At 43.6% G+C, this 13,959-nt stretch overlaps 1 long non-coding RNA gene across 1 annotated transcript; it reads right to left on the bottom strand.

Moving 5' to 3' along the window:
* Window positions 1-962: 962 nt before the first annotated feature.
* Window positions 963-13,092, bottom strand: LOC127002712 (uncharacterized). The gene is made up of 3 exons (XR_007756457.1): window positions 13,052-13,092; window positions 9,703-11,545; window positions 963-9,566 (listed from the first exon to the last, which is right to left on the bottom strand). It is a non-coding gene; the product is annotated as an uncharacterized LOC127002712 (long non-coding RNA).
* Between the last annotated feature and the right edge of the window lie 867 nt (window positions 13,093-13,959).

Below are 13,959 nucleotides of genomic sequence, written 5' to 3'. Positions count from 1 at the left end.
AGTTCACCAGAAAATTCATGTTCTTATATCAGGTTAGTTGAGCACCCGGTCGTCCTCCCTCACCTGTACCCCCGACGCCCCCAGACAGATCCTCCCCGTCAGGTTATCAAGAGAGGGACATATGAATACAGGTCATTAATAGTTCATCAGAAAATTCATGCTCTTATGTCAGGTTAGTTGAGCCCCCAGTCGTCCTCCCTCCCCTGTACACCCGACGCCCCCAGGTAGGCCCTCCCCGTCAGGTTATCAAGAGAGGGACATGGGAATACAGGACATTAATAGTTCACCAGAAAATTCATGTTCTTATGTCAGGTTAGTTGAGCACCCGGTCGTCCTCCCTCCCCTGTACACCCAACGCCCCCAGACAGATCCTCCCCGTCAGGTTATCAAGAGAGGGACATGGGAATACAGGACATTAATAGTTCACCAGAAAATTCATGTTCTTATGTCAGGTTAGTTGAGCACCCAGTCGTCCTCCCTCCCCTGTACGCCCGATGCCCCCAGACAGATCCTCCCCGTCAGGTTATCAAGAGAGGGACATGGGAATACAGGACATTAATAGTTCACCAGAAAATTCATGTTCTTATGTCAGGTTAGTTGAGCACCCAGTCGTCCTCCCTCCCCTGTACGCCCGACGCCCCCAGACAGATCCTCCCCGTCAGGTTATCAAGAGAGGGACATATGAATACAGGTCATTAATAGTTCATCAGAAAATTCATGTTCTTATGTCAGGTTAGTTGAGCACCCAGTCGTCCTCCCTCCCCTGTACACCCGACGCCCCCAGCCAGGTCCTCCCCGTCAGGTTATCAAGAGAGGGACATATGAATACAGGTCATTAATAGTTCATCGGAAAATTCATGTTCTTATGTCAGGTTAGTTGAGCACCCAGTCGTCCTCCCTCCCCTGTACCCCCGACGCCCCCAGCCAGGTCCTCCCCGTCAGGTTATCAAGAGAGGGACATATGAATGCAGCACTTTAATGGTGGTTGTGCCTCAAGACAGTCATGTTGACCAAGCGCCTTCACAGCCACTCCCTCCGCCTTGCCTTGTGACAGTAGTATATTCTTTATAAATTCGGGTAAATATCTGTATAGTATGTATGTATAAAGGAAGCACCTTCATGAAACGTCTCCTTCATGCAGATGCTGTACAAAAGAGTGTGCATTTGTACAAAGGACAACATATATCGGTAGTACAATGTGTGGCTTTCATTAGTAAGGTGTTGCAAAAATATGGGGAGAGATAATGCACTTGAAAGATGAATAGGCGATGTAGTACTCCAATTTGAGGGGAAATTATACACTTCTTCAACATCAACTCCTCGACTGACGGTAATGCCCTAAACCTTAACTCTTATCGACATTACGTACGTGGGAACCAGTTGGCTGAAGATCGATCATGACAACCCGGTCCGTGACACTCTCCGGGGCGGCGCAGGCACGGACAGGCCCGCGGCGCCCCCAGGCACGCCCCGCCCACCTCTCTCAGGAACAAGAATGTCTTATGCACGTGGCTGCAGGAGGTAAATACATCGACATGGCTTCGAACGTTGGGGACATTCTAAGTTCTGAGGTGTGTGTGTGTGTGTGTGTGTGTGTGTGTGTGTGTGTGTGTGTGTGTGTGTGTGTGTGTGTGTGTGTGTGTGTGTGTTTGAACTTGTAATGCAACATGTAACCAGTCATGAAGCCCTTACAAGTCCTGTGTGTGTGTGTGTGTGTGTGTGTGTGTGTGTGTGTGTGTGTGTGTTTGGAACCTGTAAAGCAACATGTAACCAATCACATCGCTGTTACAAGCCCTCCGTGTGTGTGTGTGTGTGTGTGTGTGTGTGTGTGTGTGTGTTTCGACGACTCGCAGGTCCATATTAACTTAACGTCTAGCAAGGGAAGTATCGGCTTGTCGCTGGTCTACACATTGACAACAAGGAACAAAGAGAGGCAAAACAACACAACTCAGTGATGACCAATTCAACGATAATCTCTCATACTGAAGCGGCTGCCGTGTGCTGACGAGCCAAAGGTCTACAGAAACTCATCCTTTATTGCTGTCTACACTTTTCACACCTTATTAACAATCATCTGGAGTCAGTAGACAGAGAGAAGCAAAAGGAATCCCGGACGCCAATATGCCCGCCTTTTATGTACACTCGGAATGAGACGCAGCAGCCAGTGTGGGGTGCTGCTGCCGCCGCCTCCGTGTTCGTTTCGCTTGGTTCAACAGTTTGCTATCTCCCTTGTTTGGTATAACGGTGAAACACATAAATAGAACTTGGACAAGATGATTTCAGGCAACCATGTAGTCTGGAAATTATTTATTCAAGGTTCTGACCTGACCTATTATATCGTACACATATAATGAATGAAGTCTTGAGATATGTGGGATAGAATCTGCAATATATTAACACTAAATACTCCATCATAGAACAGTTCTCATCATATGTATGGGCAGAGAGATGTATGACATCTATTATACACAGCTGACTTCAAATAATGGATGACTGCAAAGGTCTCGGCTATCAAAAAATGAGTGGAGTCCTAAAAAAGTCACGTTGAGGATGTCCCGAGCGTCCCCCAGACCCCCCAGCCTCCTCCTGCATCCTGCGACACCAGCTGAGGAGTCCTGCGCGGGGCCTGGCTGACGGTGCTGACGCCTGACTCTCACGATGCCTTCAAATGACCAGGAGTTGTTTTGGTACACAATGACCTGCACCGAGGCCGACTGACTTACAAGCCAAATGAGACTATTCCTTCACTTGACCTCAGCGCTGGGTTCATGGCTCTGGAGTTGTTCTGGATGCAATGACCGGCATCAAGGCCAAGGATTTGAGATTTGAAAGCCAATGAGAAACTTTCCTTCAGGCATTGTGGGAGTCATGTCTTTGAGGCGGGTTCATGAGTCCTCCGCCGTGAGACTTGCCAAGACTGACACCGTTGAAGCCAAGGCCGCCCAGGGACGTGACGCATCTGTGGAGGGACGTTACGTTGCGCCCCGCCCACACGGTCACTTTGGGAATGAGGTTTGGGCCGCGCCATCCAAAAAGGGAAGTGATGTCTCCTTGTGGCGAGAGATCGGCGAAGTCACACCGACGGGAAACTAACTGGGTGACGGGACCGGCCGGGCATCTCCCGCCCGCCCTGACACGAGGGTCCCCTCACCGCTAACATGGCCACACACAAGCGTTCCCTGATCCTGGTACTCTGCTACACCTTACAACTGCTAAAACACAGACTGTGAGCCTCTGCCAACTCTCTTTGACCTAGGGAAGAGTAAAGAATATACTACTGAATAACACTTGCTATCTCTGTATTGCAAATGGAACAATGAAACAGTAGGTGACAATGCAGCAGATGAATGACTCATTCGTGTAGAAATATAATTATGTTCATATTTACAAAAACTAGAAAGTAATAAATATTAATAACTACCTCAAACTTATAGGTACAAAGCCAATAACACGTTACAGTTTGTGACCGTGAACTGTGAAATGAACTGTGAAACAAGTAACAACAGTTTTTGGTGTTCTCAGGAGGTACAGAAGCTACAGCTCTCGACACAGACATCCCAGCCAGGCGTGACACAGCGGCCTCCAGCTGGCGCGTGCTGAACACTGTGCACCACTTCAGTAACATGACTCTGTGGAGCTTGTTGAGCCTATTGCTAATGGTACTCGGTCAAACATTAAAGTTGTTGCTACAAAAACTTTTACGAAAGTGTTTCATTTTTATGTATTGCAACAGCAACAAAATATGCTTGGCACTCGGACACAATTTCCTTAACTGAGAGAATCTCTGTGCTGCATTTCTTAAGTGTGAACTAATAGTAATGACAACGCATGGCAATGGAAAGTAACAAGACTGTACAGACAAACTGAACGGCGCAGAAACTGCCAAATGGACTCCTCGGGTTCTCTGCTTGGCAGGGCAACCCACAGGAGTGTCTCACAAGAGTAGCAGCTCACCGCCTTAGAGTAACACAGGGACGTAAGCCATCCACCCTGCACGGCCCAACACACGGCTGAGGCACCGCACCCACTGGCCTCCACCACTGCCAGGACACACACACACACACACACACACACACACACACACACACACACACACAAACTGCTGCCTCTTGCAGCACTAATAACATGGGAACACAGCCAGTGTGCCGCACAGCAGTACAGCACAACATGCAGGGAGGCCCAGCCCAAACCTTGGCATCCAATTCGCCAAATTGCTCAGAATTTCCTGCGGGCCTCCACGAGGGGCCAACACTTATCTGGGCTGAGCGCGGGCCCCCGGCCATGCTGTGGCTGAGCCGCTGCCTCACAGTGAAGGGGTATAATGAGGGCAAAATAAAATCATTGTGTTGGAATAGATGTATAAAAACAGCCAACATGCTACACAGTATAATGAAGGCAAAATAAAATGTATAAATAAATATATAAACAAAGTTTTGTTTTCCTGTTTTCTTTATCAAGTGAGGGCGCGGCGGTGTGTGCCTGGCGGCGGCGGCGGCGGCGGCGGCAGCGGCCGGTGCGCGGGGCAGGACAGGTGAGCTTGGTGATGAGAAATGAACAGGTGATGAAACAGGAATGATTCTGGGAAATAAAAACTAAACAAAACATTTACAACTAACTGTACAGTATGCAAACAGGTCAATAATATTCACCTCCATAACAACAGAAATTACCCACACACAATATTCACGTCAACGACACACTCATTGCACTGGTACTGAATCACCAACAAAGTAGTACACTAGAAAGAAGAAAATGCCTTTTGTGAACGTCAACACAACATTCCTTTTCTTTTAGCTGGAGATGACGGTGAGGCTTTGTGCTGGTGTTGCTGCTCCCTCTGACACTCCTCCCCTCGGCTCCCTCCTCACTAAGGCAGAGCTTCTTGTCAGGAATAGGAAGGCGAGTAGAAACAATGTTGAGACTACATCTGCATAGAATTATTTTGGCTGCATTCGAAAATAGAGTAAAAACGTGAGCATAGCAATTCCTTGTAACTTAATGACCGAAGATTATTATTATTATTGTTTTTTTTCTTGTTCTTTGTGTGTGCGCCAGTCGAGGTTATGCACGAGTGTCCGTCCTTGTTGGTGCCGGAAGTTGCCGGAAGTGAAAATGAAAAATTAGAAAAATATACATGTGTCGTATGTATTCCATATTTCTTTGTGAGAGAGAGAGAGAGAGAGAGAGAGAGAGAGAAATATACAACCAAGCATATTCACACACACACACACACACACACACACACACACACACACACACACACACACACACATACACACACATACACACACATTCCAAAGCATAGAATAAATGGATGAATCAAGAAGTATATACTGAATCTTTTTTGTGTTTCGTGCCTTGTTGTGGAGTATTGCAAGTGGTGAAGAGCAACAGCATGATAGAGGGAGGGTCGGCACAGCACAAGAGGTGACGAAGCTTAAGAAAGAGGTTCAGATATAAGCTTACAAACCCCCACGCAGCTTTCCAATGAGCCGCGTTCTTTGATGTAAATAAAAAATAAATAAATAAATAAAAAAAGTGCTCAAATAAGGTGCTGAGGGTGAAAGCTCCGGCCGACACATAACCCGCAGGTTCACAAACAAAGACGCGTTTTTGCACTACAGGAAACGGTTGAACGTGCAGCAAGGAGGAAATTATCGAATGCAGCCTCGTAACACTTTTTTTTTTTTTACATTTGAGGCGCTCGGTTCGGAAAGTCGGTGAACGCCAACACGGCCACACTCGTCATTTCCTCATTCAAAATTGCGATGAGTGAATGAATGAATGAATGAATGGTGGTATTAGTTGATGGTCCGGAGAATCGGTTACGTTTCCGTGTATTTTCATAAAGATTGCGTAGATGGTTTCAAAGATCCAGCGGCATTTCGAACATTGAACTCTGAACGCCATCTCGGTTTTCTAGTGATGGCGGTTATCGACTTTCCAAACCAAGCGCGTCAATTAAATGCTTAGTACAGTTACCATAAACACTTCTTGCATCTATATTATTACTGGTAAAGGGTGTGTGTGTCCGCCCAGCCGAGTGTGACGCCGGCCCTGTCAGCACACAACGCCGCAAGAGGAAAATGTCACTCTGAAGCATGTGGTAAAAGTGTGAAAAGTGGATGAGTGTTGACGTCAAGACCGGGCAAACTTTTTATTTTTTAGTTCTTGTGGTCTGAATAGCCAAAAAAAGTCTGAATTTCTAAAGGCAGGAATTTGGAAGCAGAAAAAAATGTACAGATTCTAAACTGCAGGAAAGTAAAAGAAGATAAGAAAAAGTTTTTGATGTTTGAATTCCAGTGATTCGAATTATCCAAAAACGTCTGAATTTCTAACGGCGGGAATTTGGAAGCAGAAAAAAGTACAAATTCTAAACTGCAGGAAAGGAAAAGAAGATAAAAAGTTGTACTCTAGGTTTGAATTCCAGACGTCCGAATAGCCAAAAAAGGTCTGAATTTCTAAAGCCAGGAACTTGGAATTTGGAAGCAAAGTACAAGTTCTGAAGTGAAGGAAAGGAAAAGATGATAAAAAGTTGTTCTCTAAGTTTGAATTATCCCCAAAAGTCTGAATTTCTAAAGGCAGGAACTTGGAATTTGAAAGCAAAGTACAAGTTCTGAAGTGAAGGAAAGGAAAAGATAAAAAGTTGTTCTCTAAGTTTGAATTATCCCCAAAAGTCTGAATTTCTATAGGCAAGAATTTGGAAGCAGAAAAAAAAGTACAGATTCTAAAGTGCAGGAAAGGAAAAGATGATAAAAAGTTGTTCTCTAAGTTTGAATTCCAGTGGTCCGAATATCCCAAAAAAGTCTGAATTTCTAACGGTGGGAATTTGGCAGCAGGAAAAAAGTATGAATTCTAAAGTGCAGGAAAGGAAAAGAAGATAAAAAGTTGTTCTCCAAGTTTGAATTCCAGTGGTCTGAATTATCCCCAAAAAGTCTGAATTTCCAATGTCGGGAATTTGGAATCAGGAAAAAAGTATGAATTCCAAAGTGCAGGAAAGGAAAAAAAGATAAAAGTTGTTCTCTAAGTTTGAATTCCAGGGGTCTGAATTACCCCAAAAAAGTCTGAATTTCCAACGGCGGGAATTTGGAATCAGGAAAAAAGTACAAATTCCAAAGTGCAGGAAAGGAAAAAAAAAAAAAAAAGTTGTTCTCTAAGTTTGAATTCCAGTGGTCTGAATTACCCCAAAAAAGTCTGAATTTCCAACAGCGGGAATTTGGAATCAGGAAAAAAGTACAAATTCTAAACTGCAAGAAGGAAAAGAAGAAAAAAAGTTGTTCTCAAAGTTTGAACTCCAGGGGTCTGCCGCAGTTCATTTTCTTACTTTCACCACATGCTTTTCAGAGTGGACATCATTCTCCTCCGCGGCGTGAACTAACAACATTGGCGGCGCGTACGTACTGGGCGCCACACCCTAACTTATTGGCTTCATTTTACAAACTGAATAATGGGGTCACTATACAGGTACAACTCTCAACAACACACATCGAAGTATCAACATTGGCTTGCAGGGACAAACAGTAATGGTAATAGGGACTGCGTACAACTCCGCTCCTCGGCAAACAATAGACGTCAGGGTACTCTACACGTTAACGGAATATATCATCGACGCTCTAAACAGAATTATAATGTGATAAAACCTTTGATGGAAAAATGTCGTCGCTTAAAAAATATCGCCTTTTAAAAATTTACATATAACCACTTTCTCCGATAAGAACGCTGGAAGTCGTCGCCGGGACTCGCCGCGGCATAAAATATCATATAAAAAACTAGTCTTGGCATCTCCATAAACCTGTAATGGGACTTAAAAATTAGCGTAGTAGTAGTCGCTCTCATTACACGCGCAATTTACAACATAAGAACACACTGGTACCAAGTCTAGCGCGTTAGTACCGACTTAAGTACCAGAGCTCGGGGGACTTTCTATACAGGAGGGAAAACCAACAGCTTACAAAACATATCCAACACGGTCTCTAGATACACAGGAGAGTCTTAAATACTGAACGTAATAGTGTGCATATATGTATAACCTTCACTACGAACCTATGACAGCGGAGGAGGACTTGGCACATGGACCAACACCTTATAAATAAATATGTTTCGGATAAAAATAAACTAACTCTTATGTACCCAATCTCTCTCGCTCTCTCTTGCTCTCTCTCTCTCAACCCTAGAACTGCTTACTTGTTTTGAATTCTCCCGATTAATTTGTTTACTTTTTGGGGCATTTCTTGATCAGTTAGAAAGTGTGTGTGTGTGTGTGTGTGTGTGTGTGTGTGTGTGTGTGTGTGTGTGTGTGTGTGTTTACCTAGTTGTAGTTTTACGGGGCCTGGGCTTTACGCTCGTGTGGTCCCGTCTCCGTATCTGCATTTGTGTGTGTGTGTGTGTGTGTGTGTGTGTGTGTGTGTGTGTGTGTGTGTGTGTGTGTGAGACCATGGCCTGATCACGCACTGGACTTGTAATTTAGTTTTCATATATGTGTCAGTGTGATGTCTTCTAATCCTTGCTATATAATCACCAGTATGAGAAGGTAGAGACACTGAAGGTTACAAAATGATGATGCCTGAAGTAAGTACATTGAACACACATCATTATATACTTGAAGAGAGAGAGGGACAAGTTATCATATGTGTCGGCGATGTTGAAACCACCACTCAACACTATTTTATCACGGAGTTGTTGATGCCAGGAGTTAGAGGAGTAAGTTCAGCCGTGAGGGTATGTGTTTAGACTTTGAAGGAAGACAATTTGGCATCACAGTGTAGCTCTGAATCACAGTGGGTAGACCGGGCAACTGGCGTGACTCTCGGGGGTAAGATAAGGAAATGACGTGCAGGAGAGATCAGTGATTAGGGGATTTTTTTAACCCGTCCGCTGCGATTGTCACGGATTTGGCCTTCACTGGTAGCCTGGTTAACATACACTCCCAGGTCTTTCTCTGCCTCTGTGTTGGATAGTGGAGTGTTTCCCATGTGGTATTGGTGTGCTGGATTTTCCCTCCCAAGGTGTGTGACTTTACATTTTTCTTCATTGAACTGTATCAGCCACTTTTTGTTCCATTCCTGTAGCTTGGTGGTGTCTTCTCGTAGGAAATCCGCAGTCAAGGGGTTAAGGAGAATTGATGTGGTTAGTGAGGCTGCCCGGATGGTTTTTAAATATTACAAGCGTAGTAAAGAGTAATTAGGGTAAATTTTAAGAGAATTGAGGAAAGATAAGCACTGGATTGAGCAAAATGGAGGTTGATCATCACAAGTCCAACCCCAAGAACGGGAGAAGATGGACTATATAAAAGAAGAAGAACTGACGTGGTTAGTGATGCTGTCTGGCTGGTCTATAGGAAGATATCAAAATATCAACAAACGGGTGAGTTGTCAGGATTGGTTTTACGTCATTATGGTTCGTGCACAGAAACTCAGCCATGCCAAAAAAAGCTGTGCTGTTCCCTTTGTTCCAAGCTGAGGAGTGACAAGATTCTGCCCTCCAGCCCTCCGTCAGTTTTCAAAATAACAACAAACAGTTAGGCGTCTGGACTGGTTTTACGTCATTGTGCGTTGTGCCAAAAAGACCTGTGCTGTTCCCTGTGCCCTGAGCTGAGGAGTGACAAGATTCTGCCCTCCAGCCCTTCGTCAGTTTTCAAAATAAACGACAAACAGTTAGGCGTCTGGATTGGTTTTACGTCATTGTGCGTTGTGCCAAAAAGACCTGTGCTGTTCCCTTTGTTCCAAGCTGAGGAGTGACAAGATTCTGCCCTCCAGCCCTCCGTCAGTTTTCAAAATATCCACAAACAGGTTACTCGCTAGGAATGGTTTTACGTCATTGTGGGTTGTGCCAAAAAGACCTGTGCTGTTCCCTGTGCCCTGAGCTGAGGAGTGACAAAGATTCTGCCCTCCAGCCCTCCGTCAGTTTTCAAAATATCCACAAACAGGTTACTCGCTAGGAATGGTTTTACGTCATCGTGGGTTGTGCCAAAAAGACCTGTGCTGTTCCCTGTGCCCTGAGCTGAGGAGTGACAAAGATTCTGCCCTCCAGCCCTCCGTCAGTTTTCAAAATATCCACAAACAGTTAGGCGTCTGGAATGGTTTCGTCATTATCGTTTGTGCACAGAAACTCGGGCATGCCAAAAATACCTGTGCTGCTCTCTTTGACAAGCTTCTGCCCTCCAGCTCTCCGTCAGTTCTCAAAATATCAACAAACAGTTAGGCGTCTGGAATGGTTTCGTCATTATCGTTTGTGCACAGAAGCTCAGCCGTGATCACTGTCCCTGTCCTCCAGCCTCTGTGTGGGAGCAAGTGTGGGCGCTCCCGTCCTCTCCGCCACCACTACCGCACTTCCTACTTGGCAGGAAACATCGCCATCATCAGCCATGGATGGGCGAGACACATATATAAGCATCCGTTGGCCTCCATGTTTGTGCTGTTCATACGCTTTAAACCTATCGTTATAAAAGGGATGAATGTCACAGGGGGGAAGGGTCAAGGGTTACACGTTATAATGAGGTGAATGTGAAAGGTCGAGTGAGAGACGAGGGTCAGCATTTTTAAACGTATCGGGCTCCCATTGCGACCGTTTCCTAAGGCCATGGAGAAGATTAACCGGGTTTTCGTGGGTGATTTTCCTGCTCAAGACGCTGAAGTCAAGGAAAACTATCACTAGGATCACAAAACAGTGCACGAAAATCCCAGCAATTTCCATGAGTAATTCCCATGAGCAATTTCCATGAGCAATTTCCATGAGAGGCTTTACAAACAGGTGAACTGAGCAATTTTTACGAGCAATTTCCACGAGCAATTTCCATGAGCAATTTCCACGAGAGGCCTTTCAAACAGGTCAAGTGAGATGCGGATACATTTAAGAACACGGCCTTAGAGAACTTGCTTAAAAATGTGGTTTCCTCTGAGTCTGTACGAAGTCGTCAAACAGAGCACCTTCACTCATGTCTGGAGGCTGTCCCCCCGTGTGGTGTCCCCGGTGTGGGCGTCAGAGTGTGCTGTGCCGGGCAGAGAGCAGGATAATTTAGTCCTCCATGGCAGTTCTAGGGTCAAGACTCTAAGCTATTCCTCACGACCAGAGGCAGAAATGTTCACCCAGATTTCACCCCAAAACATTCAACAAAGCAAGTGTTTAACTTTAGTCAGCTTCTAATGTCAAGTTCCTAGTGTACAGCAGATATAAAAACTCTCATCATCAGAATTACACTGTACATAATACACCCACAGTGACATGAATGCTAAACACGTGGTTTACATGGGTAGCAGTGCTAGTGATTTCCTCTAGACAGTGACTAGTATTGAAGACCCACACACATAAAGCTTCTCCACTCCTCCGCCCCGCCAAGGAGGCTCACAGACAGTCCTTGGGGTGTGTGTTGCTCGGCTGGCGGCAGGACGGCACGCGGCAGGACCTGTGTAGGCTTGGCCCCGCACACACACACACACGCCTGCCGCTGCCTCAATCACGGGCCCCGGCGATAACAGGCTGACGGGCCGCGGAGACTCAGCGGATGGCGCGACAATGGCCTAACGCTGGTGCTCGCGGCCTGTGTTATCTGCAGGGAGAGGAGACGATGCTATATATGGACCGTGCGCACCGATGTCACCCAGGAAAACTCCATCACTAGAAATGTCAAAAAACTCATTATTGTTGGAAATGTGAAAAACTCCATCACTAGAAATGTCAAAAACTCCATCACTAGAAATGTCAAAAAACTCATTATTTTTGGAAATGTGAAAAACTCCGTCACTAGAAATGTCAAAAACTCCATCACTAGAAATGTCAAAAAACTCATTATTGTTGGAAATGTGAAAAACTCCATCACTAGAAATGTCAAAAACTCCATCACTAGAAATGTCAAAAACTCCATCACTAGAAATGTCAAAAAACTCATAATTGCTTGAAATGTCAAAAACTCCATCACTAGAAATGTCAAAAAACTCATAATCGCTTGAAATGTCAAAAACTTCATCACTAGAAATCTCAAAAACTCCAATAAAAATGTCAAAAACTCCATCACTAGAAATGTCAAAAAACTAATTATTTTTGGAAATGTGAAAAACTCCGTCACTAGAAATGTCAAAAACTCCATCACTAGAAATGTCAAAAAACTCATAATTGCTTGAAATGTCAAAAACTCCATCACTAGAAATGTCAAAAAACTCATAATTGCTTGAAATGTCAAAAACTTCATCACTAGAAATGTCAAAAAACTCATAATTGCTTGAAATGTCATAAACTCCATCACTAGAAATGTCAAAAAACTCATAATCACTTGAAATGTCAAAAACTTCATCACTAGAAATGTCAAAAAACTCATAATCGCTTGAAATGTCAAAAACTTCATCACTAGAAATGTCAAAAAACTCATAATCGCTTGAAATGTCAAAAACTTCATCACTAGAAATGTCAAAAAACTCATAATCGCTTGAAATGTCAAAAACTTCATCACTAGAAATGTCAAAAAACTCATAATTGCTTGAAATGTCATAAACTCCATCACTAGAAATGTCAAAAAACTCATAATCGCTTGAAATGTCATAAACTCCATCACTAGAAATGTCAAAAAACTCATAATCGCTTGAAATGTCATAAACTCCATCACTAGAAATGTCAAAAAACTCATAATTGCTTGAAATGTCATAAACTCCATCACTAGAAATGTCAAAAAACTCATAATTGTTGTAAATGTGAAAAACTCCGTCACTAGAAATGTCAAAAACTCCATCACTAGAAATGTCAAAAAACTCATAATTGCTTGAAATGCCATAAACTCCATCACTAGAAATGTGAAAAAACTCATAATTGCTTGAAATGCCATAAACTCCATCACTAGAAATGTCAAAAAACTCATAATCGCTTGAAATGTCAAAAACTTCATCACTAGAAATCTCAAAAACTCCAATAAAATTGTAAATCTTTGTTTTATATCAGAGGAAGCAGACAAGGGCAAACAATCTTTCTGGACTGTAAGATAGAGTGCTGTTCAGACTGTTTTTACCATCACTACCAGCCACACACAACACCCACGCACACATAAGCACCGAGAGGCTCAACTTACCTTCCTCAGAGGCCTATAGAGAGAGAGTTTCAGATGAACTTGTGTCATAAATAGCCATTGTCTTGGTTTTATACAGTGGAAGCAGACAAGGGCAAAAATCTTTCGGGCCTGTAGGAAAGAGTAGCGTTAGAGGGTTTTGCGTCATAAATAGCACATTGTAACTCTTGTTTTTTGTTTTTATACCAGAGGAAGCAGGCAAGGGCAAACAATCTTTCTGGACTGTAAGATAGAGTAGCGTTAGAGGATTTTGTGTTATAAATAGCACATTGTAAATCTTTGTTTTTATACCAGAGGAAGCAGACAAGGGCAAACAATCTTTCTGGACTGTAAGATAGAGTAGCGTTAGAGGATTTTACGTTATAAAGAGCACATTGTAAATCTTTGTTTTTATACCAGAGGAAGCAGACAAGGGCAAACAATCTTTCTGGACTGTAAGATAAAGTAGCGTTAGAGGATTTTGCGTTATAAAGAGCACATTGTAAATCTTTGTTTTTATACCAGAGGAAGCAGACAAGGGCAAACAATCTTTCTGGACTGCAAGAAAGAGTAGCGTCAGAGGATTTTGTGTCATAAATAGCGCATTGTAACTTGTTTTTATACCAGAGGAAGCAGACAAGGGCAAACAATCTTTCTGGACTGCAAGAAAGAGTAGCGTCAGAGGATTTTGCGTCATAAATAGCGCATTGTAACTTGTTTTTATACCAGAGGAAGCAGACAAGGGCAAACAATCTTTCTGGCCAGTAAGAAAGAGTAGCGTCAGAGGATTTTGCGTCATAAATAGCACATTGTAACTTGTTTTTATACCAGAGGAAGCAGACAAGGGCAAACAATCTTTCTGGCCAGTAAGAAAGAGTAGCGTCAGAGATTTTTGCGTTATAAATAGCACATTGTAAATCTTTGTTTTTATA

Source organism: Eriocheir sinensis, chromosome 24 (genome assembly GCF_024679095.1).
Source record: "Eriocheir sinensis breed Jianghai 21 chromosome 24, ASM2467909v1, whole genome shotgun sequence".
In the NCBI taxonomy this organism is placed as follows: domain Eukaryota; kingdom Metazoa; phylum Arthropoda; class Malacostraca; order Decapoda; family Varunidae; genus Eriocheir; species Eriocheir sinensis.
The sequence above is the reverse complement of the archived record's forward strand: the minus strand, read 5'-3'. Positions and strand labels throughout refer to the sequence as shown.